This window comes from Rhinolophus sinicus, linkage group LG02 (genome assembly GCF_036562045.2).
Source record: "Rhinolophus sinicus isolate RSC01 linkage group LG02, ASM3656204v1, whole genome shotgun sequence".
NCBI classification, from domain to species: domain Eukaryota; kingdom Metazoa; phylum Chordata; class Mammalia; order Chiroptera; family Rhinolophidae; genus Rhinolophus; species Rhinolophus sinicus.
In genome coordinates, this window is record NC_133752.1 from 116,513,138 (window position 1) to 116,530,229 (window position 17,092).

Genomic DNA, 17,092 nt, shown 5'->3' on the forward strand with positions numbered 1-17,092 from the left:
GCAAATTTTATTAAGTATCAAGTAGCTGATCCAAAGCAGTATAAATAGCGAGAGAGCATATGACAAACCCAGAATTGAACGTGGTTAAACCCCAGGCCAAATGTGTGTTAACGTGTTTACTGTCAGCAGCACCTGCACAGAGACGTTTGCCCAGCAACCATCCAGGAAAGGTGCTGAACCATAGAAGTGGAGTTACTAAGGTTCAATCTTAGAAAACTAATTTTATCCCAACTTTGAAGGCTTGCTGACCACACAGCTAATCCAGGGAAGGGAAAATGTAGGTAGGATGGATGTGCTTATGTGTCATTTAGAAGTAGAGACTGGTTCTTGTAAAACATCCTAAGTTCATGCAGGAAAGAGCCAGAGAAAAGCAGGGAAGTATAGTTTATATGGGAAGGAACTGTAAGCAGTCATTCTTAGGCAAGAGGGACCCCAAAATTAGAATTTTTCAAGGGATTCTTAATTCAGTTCTACTTTCTCCTATTGGTCCCTATTTTTATTTTAGGATGCAACACAGTGTAAAGCATGCTTTAATAAGACTGATCAGGCCAGAGATGACTGAGTTAGGAGAGGCCATCCAGCTTTCCAGGGCCAGCTTCCTAAACCAGCAGCTTTATCAGTCCTGTCCCACTGGCTGGAGCTGTTGATTTTCCAGAAGATAATCTTGTGTTCTTATAATGGTGGGAGAAAGCTCTGGGAAGGAATGGCGTAACTTTGATGTAGAATCCATTCTGTTGAGCATTTCCACTCAGGGACAACAAATTTCCAAGGTGTCTGTGGTCCTGCATGCCACTACAGCTTCCTGAATAAGGAAGGCTTTCTGCCTCACCATTATCTAAATTCCAAAACTATTTTAAAGAGTGGCAGTATTGTTAGTGTCTGACCCCTTTGGAGAAGACAGTAGCCACTGAATATATCAATTCTTGTATGTTTATTAAAAATCAGTACTTTTACTTTGTTTCTAGAATGGAAACCAATAGGGCCACAGACTTTCAGAGGCCAGAGTGACCATGAGGGGCTGATGCAGTACAGAAAGGTCAAGGGGGTCAAATATATGGTGATAGATGGAGAACTGGCTTTGGGTGGTGAACGCATAATGCAATATATAGATGATATGTTATAGAATTGTACACTTGAAACCTATATAATTTTACTAACCAATGCCACCCCAATTAATTTAATAAAAAGTTAAAAAAAAAAAGAAATGCTTCATGGAGGGTGTGGGGTACGGATGAGTCTTTCCCGGACTCACACTCACTCCCTCTGACTGTTGGCTCCTTACCCAATATTCACTCTCCGTTTTATTTTCTTAGCAAAACAACTCCAACATGGCAATGAGCTTGGCTAAGCACTACATTTCCTAGCCTCCCTTACAGTAGGGGTGGCCAATGAAATCTAAGGAGCTGTTGTTAGGTGTGCAGGGTTGCCAAATAAAATATAGTTTGCCCAGTTAATTTTGAATTTCAGATAAAAAACAAATAATTTTTAATATAAGTATGTCCAATGTAATAATATATTAGTATTTTTATTTGTCAAAGCCAGCAACCATATGGGTAGGCCTTCTGGGAAACAAGGTAGGACAATCCTTTTACCCTTTCCCCTTTCTCTTCCTTCCTGGGACATGGATGGGACAGCTGGGATTTCAGTAACCATCTTAGATCATGAGGTTAAGGATGCAGAAAAGAGACCAAAGACTTGGATTCCCAACGACCACATACCGTTTGAATTTATGTGTGAGAATAAACCACTGATTTGCTTTAGCCACTAACAGTACCTCTGTTATTTGCATCCAATTGCTGTTCCTAACTGATGTAGCCATAAAAAAAAAAAAAAAAAAAAATTCACTTATTTTTGATGCTAAGTCTGTTTACCATGTGTCATCTTCTCCTTTCCCTCTTATGTAACATAAACCACTTTTTAAAATTTTACTATATTTTTTAAGGACCCCAAGAGGAATGGATGATGCTTCCTATAGCCTTTGAAATTACAGCCCTAAGCATGAATTTCTACATAGCATTATTGCCTGACTATTTTGCAGATCGCTTTTAGGTATTTTAAGTAATTATATCAGGTAATTTAATAATAATAAAAATAATCATAATCATAATATTTCTAAAGCAGAAAATTTCTTATCTCTGAACAAAGATTTGGCTTGAAAACTTAAGTCCCATGGAATGATGCTGCAAAACTCCAGAACTGTATTTCTTTCTTTTTTTTAAAAAGATTTTATTGGGGAAGGGAATAAGACTTTATTGGGGAACAGTGTGTACTTCCAGGATTTTTTTCCAAGTCAAGTCGTTGTCCCCCCAATCTTAGTTGTGGAGGGTGCTGTTCAGCTTCAAGTTGTTGTCCTTTCAGTCTTAGTTGTGGAGGGCACAGCTCAGCTCCAGGCCCAGTTGCTGTTGCTAGTTGCAGGGGGTGCAGCCCACCATCCCTTGGGGAGTCGAACTGGCAACCTTGTGGTTGAGAGCCCGCTGGCCCATGTGGGAATCGAACCAGCAGTCTTCGGAGCTAGGAACACAGAGCTCCAACAGCCTGAGCCACCGGGCCGGCCCCAGAACTATATTTCAAAACAGTAAAAATCACAATTGAGTTTTGATGGTCTGCCTTAAGAAATTTCCCTTTTACATTTAAGTCTTCATTAGTTCTTACAATGACAGCTCCCCTTACATGCTGTAAAGATTAGTTGAGGATAGTCATGAGCACAGGTAAAGCTGATTTGTAAAGTTCCATCAATGGCTCAGGAATTATATAAAACCAAATTCCTTCAGCCTTGTTACCAAGTCAGCTGCTTTGCATATCTACTGTGAGGCATTCTGGGAAATGGAGGGAGTCATAGAATTGCCCTCTTTGCATATAAGCACAAGCTAACTAGTTTAGCTTGCTGGTTATGCAGAGGAAAAAAAGCTCCCTGGGCTGCGAACGATATAAATACCAGCCCTCCCTTTTGCAGTGGAATCTTTCGAAGGTTAAATAATAGTAAATAATCAACTAAGATTTCTCAGATTGGCTGTGTTTACCTTTCTCTGAGAATTTTTTTCCCCTTGAAGACGAAGCAACTTTGGAATGAGAGCAGTATTTCCTTTTAGGCCTCCCTGCTTCAGACATTCAGAGAACAAGATCAGGCCTGGCCTGACTGGCAGAGGCTGCCTCGGGCGGACAGCTGGACTGGCCATGTGGGTGAGGGGAGGTGATTAGAACTTAACAGAAGGGAGGGGAAGAAAACCCCCATTTCATTTTGGAAGTTTTTGCACAGGACTTTCAGCAAGGTCCATCAGCAAAAAAGAGGTGAGCAGAGTTTTGCCCTTCCTCTATCGTAGAGGGTAAGGAAAGTTGGGAGTCAACTCCTGGAATGTGAATTATATTACAAATATATATGTGTGTGTGTGTATGTGTGTGTGTGTGTGTGTGTGTGTATATATATATATATATATATATACTTTATATATATGTATTTATAAATATATTTATATACATACATATATCTGTGTGTGTATCTATATATATATACTTTATATATAGATACTTTATGTATTTATTTATAAATATATTTATATACATACATATCTCTGTGTGTGTGTGTGTGTGTGTGTGTGTATCTCACCAAGGAGCAAGTAACACAAGTGATACACAAACGGAGAGAGATGAACTTAGAAGACCTGACCTTGGTGTCTGGTGACAGGTCATGATGTTTAGCTCAGAAGAGATGACAGATAAGTCCATTTGTGTGCGTCTGTATTACAGATGCGAATAAAAGTTGGACTGATGTGAGTTGGTGGGAAAAAAACATGAAATGAACCTGTTTATTAGCATTATGTACACAATGTTAAAGGGAAAGGAACATATTTCCTTTGTCCAGGATACACTGATCATGTTTGTAGCAAATATACATTCAGTAAACATTTATTGAGCACCTACTATGTGCCAGGCGCTGTGCTAAGTGCTGGGAATGCACCCAGTACCATAGTGCTGACAGCAGAAAGGATAAAAATGCCTTTGACCTTCACAAGTAGGTTAGAATTTTACAAGGCCCCTCCACTCCCTGCTGTCAACAGCACACGCAGAGCAAGCCTTGTGCTGTAATCTCTTAAGATCATGGCATTTGTTGTTCAAAACAAAAGTGTATATAAAACTTTAATGGGGACATTTATAATGCTTTTTTCTTCTTTTTTTAGAATAAGCTTATTATAAGCCTTGTAAACTAGAAGACCTTTTAATGGTAGAAATATTTTCTCTGCTGCTAAATAATAACAACTTTGTCAAGTTCTTTAATTTCTCTGGGATTAAGTTTAAACATTTATAAATGAGATGGTAGAAAGTAGGGCTAGGTTAATTAAATGACTCCAGGTTTAGGATGAGCAATCAGAGGACGTTAAAAGGCAGACAGCCACTTACTAGCCACTTCCAAACTGTATGAGCTCAGGGTAGTTACTTAAACCTTTTTTAAAATTATTCATTTCAGGTGAACAAAACAACATAATGATTAGACATTTACACCCTCACAAAGTGATAACCTCCCCCCAAGTCTACTACCCCATCTGGCACCATACACAGCTATTACAGTACCATTGACTATATTCCCCATGCTATACTTTACATCCCATGACTATATATATATTTTAAATTATAGTTAACACTCAACATTATTTTATATTAGTTTCAGTTTTACGGTGCAGTGGTTAGGCATTTATATAATTTATGAAGTGATCCCTGATAAGTCCAGTTTCCATCTGGTACCATATATAATTCTTACAACACCATTGACTGTATTCCCCATAGTGTATTTCACATCCATGTGACTATTTTGTGACTACCAATTTGTACTCCTAATCCCTTCACCTTTCTCACCCATCCTCCAAACCCCCTCGCATCCAGCAACCATCAGTTTTTTCTCTGTATCTATGAGTCTCTTTCTATTTTGTTTGCTTGTTTATTCTGTTCTTTAGATTCCACATATAAGTGAGATCCTATGGTGTTTGTCTATCTCAGTCTGATTTATTTCACTTAGCATAATATCCTCGAGGTCCATCTGTGTTGTTGCAAATGGAAGATTTCATTCTTTTTATGGCAGAGTAGTACTCCATTGTGTAAATGTACCACAATTTCTTTATCTAGTCATCTATTGATGAGCATTTCGGTTGTTTCCATATCTTGGCTACTGAGAACAGCACTGCAGTAAACCTAGGGGTGCATATATTCTTTCGAATTCATGTTTTGGATTTCTTTGGATAAATACCCAGGAATGGAAATGCTGGGTCATACGGCAGTTCTATTTTCAACTTTTTGAGGAACCTCCATATTGTTTTCCATAGTGGCTGCACCAATTTGCACTCCCACCAACAGTGCATAAGGGTTCTTTTTTTTCTGCATCTTTGCCAGCACTTGTTGTTCATTGATTTATTGATGATAGCCATTCTGACAGGAGTGAGGTGGTATCTCATTGTCCATTTCTCAGATGACTAGTGATGTTGAGCATCTTTTCATGTCTGTTGGCCATCTGTATGTCCTCTATGCAGAAATGTCTGTTCAGGTCCTCTGCCCATTTTTTAGTTGGACTGTTTGTTTGTTTGTTTTTGGTGTTGAGTTGTATGAATTTTTAAAATAAATACAGTGGTACCTCGGTTTTCAAACGTAATCTGTTCCGGAAGACCGTTGGAGTTCTGAAACGTTCGAAAACAGCCGACAACTAGGCCTCAGTATCTTGCACTCAGCGGAAGCCGCGTGATGTGTTCGACTTCCGAGGTGTGTTCGAAAACTGAAGCATTTATTTCTGGATTTCCTGCGTTCGTAAACCAAAATATTCGTCAATGGAGACGTTTGAAAACTGAGGTACTACTGTAATGGATATTAACCCTTTATCAGATGTATCATTGGCAAATATTTTCTCCTATTCAGTAAGATGCCTTTTTGCTTTGTTGGTTTCCTTTGCTGTGAAAAAACTTTATAGTGTGATGTAGTCCCACTTGTTTATTTTTTCTTTTGTTTCCCTTGCCCAAGGAGGGGAAAAAAAAAGCTTGTTAAAGGAAGGAGTTCCTGCTTTGACAGAAGAATCTAGTTGATCTCATTGTGTCTGTATAATAAATTTATGTTCTAGAACAATGATGTATCCGTTCTTTTAAAGAGTACTTAATGCATCCATAAATTTTCTGGTGTTTTCAAAAAACTTTTTAAAAAATTACAATATAACATACATAAAATACATGAATTTTAAGTGTTCAGCTTAATGAATTTTACAGATATATCCAGCTATGTGTCATTGAATATATGCATTTGGAGCATGTTATTTTTTTGTATATACAACTATACCTTTATTATGTCTGTTTTCATTTCTACCCTACAACTCTAATTTTTTTTAAAAAAATGTGGCCACGAGGAGCAATAGGTGACACTAAAGAGAAGAGAATGAACATTAATTGTGTGCTACCCTGTGTCAGGTGTCCTGCTTGGCTCCTCTCACAGACTCTGGTTTAATACTGAGACAAACACAATGGGCTCAATCATGTTACCCCCATTTTAAAGATGAGGAAATTGGCAAAGGCATTTGTCTACAGTCATACAGTTAGACAGTATTTGAAACTAGGTCTTTGGTACCAAATTTTATTCTTTCTCTTAGACAGTTAGCAAGAAGCCATGATATCTCCTTTATCGTGGAGATGATAACCTCCTTTACAATCGCAGACGTACTCTCTGTATACTCTCTTAACTTGGGTGTCCCTGAAAGTAGAACTTAAGATATTTCATTTGAGAAGTGATTCCAGGGAGGAGGAGTGGGGAACAAGGGATATGAGACTGGGAAGAGGGAAAACCCAGTGTAAGGATGAGTTATCAGTTTGGCCACTTCTGTTCTATCTCACTAGAATCTTCTCAGACGTCTTATGAATTGTGTCTACCTGGAAGACAAAAGAAGGAACTATGAATTCATTAGCTTCTGTCATTAAGGTGGCCCCATGATATTAACTACTCTCTTCTGGGTTATAATGTGTTGGTGACAAACAGTTCCCCCTAGGTACACTGCATCTTGCATGGGAGAAGATCTGGGGCAGGATGCAAGAGGTATGTGATGGGGGCCCAAGTAAAACATTATCAGGTTACACCCATGGGAACCTGGGCAAAGACTATATGGAACTCACTGCTGCAGCAGTGGCTACAGTGGGATATGGGGCTGAGGAGATGTGAAATGGTGCGTGACATGTATCCAATACACATACGAAGAATGCTTTGGGAGTGTAGACCCAGACTGGGAAACAGTTTCCCAGTAACATGCCTCTTCCTGTCGCAGAGATTTCAACCTATTCTTTTACTGGAGTTCATGTCCAGGCATGCTTGGCAAATTAATGAAGCAGACCTGAGAGCGTCTATTTATGTGCATCAATATGCATGAGTTCTTTGCTCTTTTCTTGAAGGAATGAGAAAGGGATTTTTATGTATAAGAGCCTAGAAAGAGATATGGGAGAAATACAGGGGACCAGGTGGTAGCTTTCGCATGACGAGGTCTAAACTCTGTGGAATAGGAGGATCAGGCAGAACGGAAAGGATCTGATTTATGAGGGATTCAATACCCTGATACCCAGCAGTACAAGCTCTTTAAAGACTCTGGTGACAAAGTGTAATAAAGAAGTAAGGGAGTTGGGCGTTCTTCCCACACCTGCATGGTTCCTTAGGGAAGATCAAATTTTTATAATGCAATAAATACAGTTTGGGTGCTTCCAAGAATACTCCCGTATATTTAGAGACAGAAAGTTTTTATTAGGGATGTTAGTAGCTGTAACAATTGGCGATTGGCCAGTGGGGGGCTGGGATTCAGAGTCTGAACCAGCCTCCAGAGATAGCATAGGGGAGGTTCAAGCAGGGCAACAGGCAGAAGGCCTGGTAGATGCGCAGAGGTCAGTTGTCAGCTGCAGACAGCTCTACTACACAATGAAAGAGTAGAGACCCAGGCATGGGAACTTGGTAAGGGGGTCCTACCAGGAGAGAATCAAGTAATATTCCAGGCCCAGAGGAAAGAGCACACAAAGTAGGAGCTCAAGATGTAGGTCAGGAAGGCATGAGGAGGAATCCAATAGAATCCAAAATGGATGTTATCATAAGGCAACTGGGGTTGAATCCAGTTGCTGGAAATAGACTTGAGACTGCCTGGCTTAAGGCTCTATTAGTTCCTCTTCCTGGGATATGTCTGAAAGCCAGATGGAGGTAAAGAGGCTGTTTATTAGCTAAACAGGCAAGTAGGCAGCAGGTGCAGTGAGTCAAGCGGGTCTTCACTGTTGAATTATCAAAAAGGTCCAGGTGTCTGAATTTACTAACAAGAAAGCAGGGCCCAAAGGGTTAAAGTCTGCTTGCAACAGGCCTTATAAGAGAAGACTGGTATTGTTTTTGTTTGTTTAATACCCCTTCCCCTTATCTTCTGGTAACAGAACTACTGTGTAATAGGGATCCCTGATTTCCCAGAGAAGTGAATGTGTGACCTAAACCCAGTCGGTCAGTGTGCTTCCTTCACTGGGCTTGGGGATAGGCAGGAAGCCTAGAAAGACCAATTCGATTCTTCCTGGAGATTTGTTATTTAGGTACTTAGGAAAGGAGGAGAGCGCTCTCTCAGCCTTGGGATCAAAGCTGTAAAGATGATGTAGAGCAGAGTTGCTTTCCGTCACCTTTCTTGGGTGCCTGGGGAAAGCCAATTTCAGTAAGGGAAAATGAATCCAGATTAAGATAAAATTATAAGTGAAGAGAAGTGAGAAATGGGTAGGAGAGACAGAGTCCTAAGTACATTACTTGGGCCCTGAATCCAGCCATGCTTGAAGCAAAGCCATCCCTGTTCTTTCTTGAGCCAATAAGTTCTCTTTATTTAAGCCAGTTTCAAGCCAGTTTCAGTTAGGGTTCTGTCATTTGTCATGTAAGGAATTCAGACCAATGCATTTGTTTATTTACTGCTTCACAGTAGTACATATCTGTTGTCTATACCCGTAGATGGACTGAAATTTAGAGTTAGGACTGAAAATACTTGCTCAAGTCTGGCCTCCAATGCTCTTCAGGACACATGACCACTTGGGTGAGCACATAGCCAATGCCCCCTGTCGGGCAAAATCTCAATGATATCAGATCAGTGTCATTGTCTAGCACTGCCTTTGATATATGCTTGTTCTTTGGAGCTAACACCTCCCTCTTTGCCCATGGTCTTTTCTGACTGTGGATAAAATCCTCAGCCCTTTCCACTCTGAATCTTTTCTTTTGCCTAGTGAGTTTCAAACCTACAACTGAAATCCTGACCTTTCTCCTGAAACCAGATACATGCTTTTAATGTGTGACCCTGCATCTATTTGCAGGGTCAATGATCAACTCACACTCAGCATTCATGTCGCTTATTGGGGACCTGGGAAGAGTTACAGAATTTCCACAGTCAATGAAGGGAGAAGGGCATTATGAAAACAGGGAACTAGGAGAACAACTGATTGAAGTACTCATGGAATGATGGCTTCAGTTTGCTGGTGCATTAGGGAACAGCTTCGGGAAACCATGGTTGAGGTCAACACTGTGCATGAGGCAAGCAAACGCCAGTCACAGCCCCATTCTGTCTCATATTACTGAAACACCAGCTTTCTCAGCTTCCTTCTCAGCTATGCATGACAAACTTCTGGCCAAGAGAATACAGAAGGTATAACCTGGTAGATGTCATGGGAGCGTGTTTAAAAAGTGGACAGGCTGTGCTGGCATATTTATATTGGGCTTCCTCCTCTCCCCTCTTCTTCCCACTTAGAAACACACATGATTAGTTGTGGGTATAGCAGCCATCCTGGCACACCATGAGGCCCCCTCCCCCCACACCCACGCATGAGGATATGTTTGTAGGACAGAAGAAGAGAAAGACAGAAAGACCCTGGTTCCTTGATTACATCATCTGGCTACTGTGAAGCCCTGGAATGCTTTCCCCCATGTACCTTGGGCATGAAAAAAAAAAAAAGAAAAAGAATCCCTGTTTGAGTAAAAATCAAATGGTCAGTCAGATTTTCTCTTGCTTGCAGCTGAATAACATGTTAACCGATAAAGCCGTATGTTCGAAATACTGAATGCCATTCTAGAGAAACTGGTTTATTCTATAAGCAAGGAAGATGCAGAAAGCACATTATATAGAGGTCAAGCTGATGCCATTATCAGAAAACTCTCTCCTTTTGCTGGTCACTGTCCATGCCCTTCAAAGTTCAATTCAGTCTCCCCCTATTCATGTCAGCTTCTGTCTCCTATCTTCACTACCGTTATACTTACTCACTGTTGGGTAAGGACCAAGCATAGCTTAGTGACATGTATGGGTACTAGTTCTCCATGGATTTATGTTATGTATCCCAATAGGACTGTAAGTGCCTTGTAGGTAGTGGCCATGTCTTATTCTCTCTCTCTCTCTCTCTCTCTCTCTCTCTCTCTCTCTCTCTCTTCCCCCGCCCCCCAGGTTGGAAAGAATCGCATAGTAGGTTGGTGCTCAGGCACTGAGTTTGAATCCTAATTCCATCATAAAATATTTGCAGATCTTAGGCACATTTTTTTAACCTCTCTAGGCCTCGGCTTCATCATCTGGGGAACAAAGGTTGATAGTAGAACTTGTCTCACAGGGTTATTGTGAGATTCAAATGAAGTATTTTTATGAATTCCTTAGCATCATTTTAGTTACCATTACATATGTAGTAGAGGGCTTGCATTGATTACTTCCATGTACCCATGTGCTTTCTAATGTGATTTTGTAGCTCTCCTCATCATGAAGTGGACTCCATTTCCCTACCCTTGAATCTGAGCTGGCTTTATTACATTTTTTGGCCAATAGAACGTGGCAGAAGTGATACTGTGCTAGTTCTCTGTCTGGGCGTCAAGAAGCCTGGTACATTTCCACTCTCTCTCAGGACCCCTGCCTTTGCCATAAGAACAAGCTTAGAGGAGCTCTTGGAGGATGAGTGACCCTGTGGAGTAAGACAGAATCTTCCTAGTAGAGTCCCTGGTAGACCAACCAATCTGCCAGTTGGCTTTAGATCCTTGAGTGAGTCCAGTCAATATCAGAAAACCTGCTCAGAAAAACCCATACATTTCTGAACAATAAAAATGCCAATTGTTTTAAGCCAGTGAGTTTTGGGGAGGTTTGTTATGTAGCAATAGCTAACAGATATAGGTTACTGAGGAGAGAGGAGGGACTTTGGCTATATAATTCGCTGCCATATCCATACCTAGAACAGTGCATCACATATGCAGGTGCTTCAAATATGTGTTGAATAAATTCCTGAATATAATTATCATTGTTGTTATCATCTTAAAAGGTCATAATGACAAGCAAATGAAATAAAGCAGGGAAGGCATTTAGCACTGTTTCTGGCACAGAGTGACTTCTCAATAAGTGTTAGCTATTAATGGGGTGATCTGGTTAATGACTGGTTAATTGATTAGCTATTAATGACTGGTTAATTGATTAACACATTTTTTATTAATATAAGACTAACTGATGTGTAATGGGGCCCTAAGTTCAGAGAATGAAGCATTCCTCTATCTTTCAGAAAACCTAACATTAAGCACAGTTGGGTTTTCCCTTGTAACTTTAAATAGACAGATAGACAGACAAACAGATAGACAAATCATGGATAGACTGCCCCAGGAAATCTGGAAAACAAAATTCCACTAGAATTGTTTGTGGAGCTCTGGAGCTTAGAGCTAAGGCATCCGTCTCCTACCAACTACCTTTTTTTTTTTTTTCCTGGTTTCCTCTCCTCTGCTACTCTCCCAGCACCAGGCCACCATGTATTGAGTTTCCAAGTCCTCCCAGTACACCGCTTCTGATCCCCTAGATTTTGGGGAACCCTTTCCTCTGTGGCTCTACCAGTGACCATCAAGGTAGGTGATGTGTGTGGTAATGGGAGGTGGGGTGTGAAACCTGGGGTACAGGCTCTGTAACTGCACTATGGGGCTGACCCTGCTTGCTGGTCCTGCTTTGCTCTTCTGAAAAGAAGCCTTTTCAAACTCACCAAGCAGAAGGCTCACACTTTGCAATCTCTCAGTGACCTCGTTAGTTCCCCAATTACATTTGACCACTAGGACGGCGAACACAGGGTACCCTCTCCATGGGGCTCATTATTTCCATTTTGGAGACTGTCATTCATGAAATTCTGACTTCCTTTGATTTTTTATGTATACCAGGCAAAGCTAAGAATATTGTAATTGTCTGTGATGTTTTGAAAACACTTGTTGCAAACTGAAGCCAAATGCTGATGAATGTTAAGTGTTCTGGAGAACCAAGCTTTGGCTCATTAACTGGACTTGAATGGTGTTATCCATTAGCTTCAAGTTCTGATAGCTACTCATCATGGAATGGTGCTAATTTAGTAATAATGGTGCTCACAGATTTTTATGTTTTCCCCACACTGAACATCACGCACATAGAAAGGCTAGTGTGAATGCCAGACCTGGAGTTAGAAGACTTAGTCCCAGATTTGCCATAATGTGACCTTGGGCAAATCAGCTAAGCTTTCTCAGTCTCCACTTCTTGTACAAAACAAGGGCCTTAGCAGATCTTCAGTAGTCTTCTTCACCAAGATTCTATGGTGTCAATATTATGTAGTTTGGTCTTGAGTTGCATAATGAGCAGAGATTCATCTTAGGAAAGGCACAAACATTGTGCAAAACTGATATATACATGGAATATGAAGAAGGGTGTCAGTTTCTTTCTTTTCTGCATCCTTTCTATATTAGTAGGGAAAAAATGTTCCCTGATGGGCTTGCAGGATAAGCCCTTAATCAAATGTTACATACCATCTGTTTGAGACAGTATTTGGTAAGTCAAACTTAAGTAGCTATAATCACTGTGGAATCTGAAACTGCTTCCTGTTATCCTGTCTATTTTCTGAAGCAGATGGGAGGTAGTCTAGCTTCTTAAGCCCGCACAAAACAGTAATATTCCAAGGAAGGAAGATGCTTGTTTTGAGGCTCATACTTTGAAACTGCTTATTGAATTTGCCTTTCCTTTTCTCCCTAGGTAGTCTCCCATTTATTTACACTGCCTCTCCTCCTCCTCCTTCTGTATCAGTTATCTACCCCCTCAGCGTGGCTCACTGTCTTCCTCTCTATTCTATCCCTTGGCACAATCCCTGGGAATTTTGATGTATGTGTTGAGTATTCTTATCCTGGCATTAGAAGAGGGCTAGGCCCAGAGATGTTAATGATTGGCTCAAGGTCCTATTACTGGTTCATGCCAGAGGATGAAAGATTGTCATGAGCATTAATTGAGACATGTATAGCGAAGGCCTCATGTAATGCAGACTCACTAGGCACTCCCCACTAGCTATGAGAATCATAGAAATACAGAGCTTACTCAGGCTGTCTGTTCTGCCCTCTGTAACCCTCAGCTCTGGTCATTTACTCCTCTAGTTTGAAGACTATGAAAATAGCTTCAAAAGCTGCCTTATTCTTCCTTCCAACATTAGACACATTTCCTTCAAGGACCCCTTTCTCTTCTACTGGCTGGATAACATGTAATACACCATCCTTTTCTATTTGAAAGGTTGGGGTCATTCTCTGGCACCACTGGCCTCTTCCTGTGGAGGCTGTGCCAGCCAAGCACACGACAGAGATCACCTTGAGTTCATCGCTGGTCCAAGTCCACGGGGTTGGGTTACTAGGATATGGGCATCCCCACATGTCAAATGCCTTCCAGGATATTAAGTGTCACGTAAACACAGCTTCTCCACTGCTGCCTCCTGTCACCTGTCAGAAGGCAGTTTACTTGACGTGGAGGCAAGCCACCACATCTTCCTGGAGCCTTTCAAGTTCTTCAGTCCCAATCCTGGACAGCAGTGGTGTTGCAATATCTGGAACTACCAAAGAATGTTGATGGGAGAATGTGGGATTGTTGGGAACATGACCTTCTGGGACTTGCCATGCACATTTGGATGTAGCAGGGATGGGTGAAGGTTTGGGGTCTGGAGGTACATATTGCCTTTCCATGGTTACAGAGAGGTCCTGGGGCTGGAGAGAACCTGATGGCCTGGTTTTCTCTACCATGTTCTGCGGTGTGTATGGGGAGAGCTACCCTTATGCTAGTTCTTGTTCCAGGGCTGTGTCACTTCTACTTCGAAAACCAACTTAAAATGGTGCATGCTAAGCCATTGTTACCCCCACTCCAAAGATGAGAACTCTAAAGTCAAGGGTGTGGCCCAAGGTCTTATTGGAGGCAGAACTAGAATCTGAGCCTTGACTCCAGATCCAGCTCTCGTTGCTTATCCTACTGTGCCACGGCCAAAGTTACATGATGAGACATTTAAACCCGAGAACCTAGTTCTGGATTCAATTTACATCCATCGTAATGTTCTTTAGCTTGTTCTCCCACTGCTGAGTCAGAGCAGCTCCTTGTTCTGACCTATTGAGTTTTCCCTAGACTGGAGAGTGTTACCATACTTCCTGGTCTGAACTCCAATGGCGGAGGGTGGGACCTAATGACAACTTTTGGATCATACTCGACTCAAATGGTTGCTACAAACTATGAAAACGGGGAATTTGAGTTTTTGTCTTTTAACCCTACCAAGCAGAACTGGTCTTTAATGCATAATTTGCAATAATGGTGATGATTCATACCACCATCCCCTGTCACTGATCTCTGCTGGGAATTAGCAAGAGGCTAGGACCTAAACTTTGAGGGCAGGATGCCAGGTTTAAATCCTGACTTTGCTGTTTCCTGGCTGTGTAACCTTGGACAAGTCCCTTAACTTTTCTGTAGCTCAATTTCCTGGTCTATAAAATGGGTAAAAGGAATTCCTTAAGATGAGATAATCTTTGCAATGTCCCTGTAACTTAAAGGATATTCAAGAAATATTGATTTCTTCACTCCTCCTCAGCTCATACGTGTTGCGTACAGTAACCATATTTTGAACATCACATTAAAAAAGTAAATGTTATGCTTAGGTAAGCTAAGTGCCTCAAGAGCTAGTAAAAAATAGGTCTTTGGGGTTAGCTATGCCACATGCCAAGTGCAGATTTCCTGTTAATGGGCTTTAACTGTTATTGATAAGAGAATGTTTGTGCTCCTTTGATGGAAGCACAATACAATATTTTGTGCTATCTATGAGGAAGTGGATCCCCATAAGTTACGCATTGCAAGTGAATTGAACCCTCATTTTTCTTACATGACCAGGATATTTGATCCAAAATGGGGAAAACCTTTTTGTATGAAAATATGCAATTCAAAAGAAATTCAAGAAATTCAAAAATATTAAATGCCACCAAATAGACTCTTATCATTAAACATAATCAGCTTGGAATGATAATTTCAATCCTTTTTTAAAATTTGGGATCATTACATTCTGCTACAATTTTCTTTTTTATTTTTCCCTCCCCAAGTCAAAAGGCAAATTTGTCTTATCCTCACTTTCTACGTAAGAAATTATATAAATTTAATTAAAACCTCTCTGTTTGTAGCACACTTAGATTGGCAGTGGGCAAAGGAGGCAAACACACAGCTATGTGACATCATCTTGCTCTCAAAGGTCAATCCTTACATGGGTTATAACCCAAACAAACCTGGCAGAGCAACTGAAGGAAAGTTGCCTGTTCTCACTCTGTCTCTAACTCTTGGTCTCTCTCTTCCTCTCTGTAAAACAGGACATATGAAGTGAATTGAAAAGCCAGCTACTGTTCACCCTAAATTTGAATCCTGGATTATTGTGGGGAGAAAACATGGTAGCTTTCTCTATCTACTGGAAAAGCAGGACTGCCCTTCTGGCCTATGACATTCCAGCTTCTCATTTGTATGCTGGTAGGCGCAGCGCCCTCCTAGTTCTAGATGTAGAAGGTGACAGTGTACCCATTGACAGTGTTGATGGATATAGTAAACAACGTCTGGGTATAGACAAGTAACAGGCATTCCTTTCAGCCATACTACCCGGCTTATGTTAATAAAGTATTTCACAAGGGAGAGCAAGAGGATGTTCCCAATGCATTATCTGTAGGGAATGAATTCCAACTTGTATTTTTTTAATCCATTTATTCATTCATTCATTCATTCATTCACTTACTCCTTCGACCAAGGTGCGTGTAATATATCCAAGGCCTATATCATGTGCTGAGCAGCAGAGATGAGTGTGATACCATAGCCACCCTAGATGAACTAAAGATTTAAACAAGAGTCCTTGCCCTGTGGCCCATAGATTCCCAATAGGTCTGAAGTTGGGCTTTGGGGGATCAAGAAACACCTTGAAATTAAATAAATAATTGGTCTAAATGTGTGTACAGTCATGCTCTGTTTAATTATGGGGTTACATTCTGAGAGATATGTCGTTAGGTGGTTTCATCTTTGTGCGAACATCATAGAGTATGCTTAAACACAAACCTAGGATGCTGTAGCCTACCACACACCTGGGCTATATGGTATAGCTTACTGTTCCTAGGTTACAAGCCTGTATAGCATGTTACTGTACTGAATACTGTAGGCAATCATAACACAATGGGATTTGTGCATCTAAAATAGAAAAGGCATAGTAAAAATATGGTATAAAAGATAATAATGGTATAGGGCACTTACATGAATGAAGCTTACAGAATGAGAAGTTCCTCTGAGAGAGTCAGTGAGTGAGTGGGCAGTGGATGTGAAGGCCTGGGACATGACAGTACACTAGGAGACTTTATAAACACTGTTCACTTAGGCTGCACTGAATATACAAAACAACACAAGATTAAATCAACACAAGAGAAAATGATGCAATCAAAAGACTTGGTAAACACGGGCTGTATGAGGCTGCTGCCAGTGTAACACGGCATACTGTTTTACAGCAAATTTTCATAAATAGAAAGAGCACACTCTAAAATAAGTATAAAAATATAGTATAGTAAATACATAAACCAATAACATAGTTATTGACTATCATCATCAAGTAATATGTACTACACAAAATTGTATGTGCTATACTTTTGTATGCCTGGCAGTGCGGTAGGCTGTGTACACCAACATCGCCATGGACGCCTGGGTAATGTGTGCACTGCAATGTTATGACAGCTGTGATGTTGCTCAGATATGCTGTGTAGTTATGTGGCATGTGACTCTATATACACTTTTCTGGGACAAGGATTCATATCTTGCATCAGA

At 40.7% G+C, this 17,092-nt stretch overlaps 1 long non-coding RNA gene across 1 annotated transcript in view; it reads left to right on the forward strand.

Annotated features, from left to right (window-relative positions):
* Positions 1-3,152: 3,152 nt before the first annotated feature.
* The window catches only part of LOC141570063 (uncharacterized), a 119,773-nt gene continuing 105,833 nt past the window's right edge, over positions 3,153-17,092 (forward strand). The window contains exons 1-2 of the long non-coding RNA XR_012493865.1: positions 3,153-3,288; positions 11,750-11,856. This is a non-coding gene — a long non-coding RNA (uncharacterized LOC141570063). The remainder of the gene's footprint in view (positions 3,289-11,749; positions 11,857-17,092) is intronic.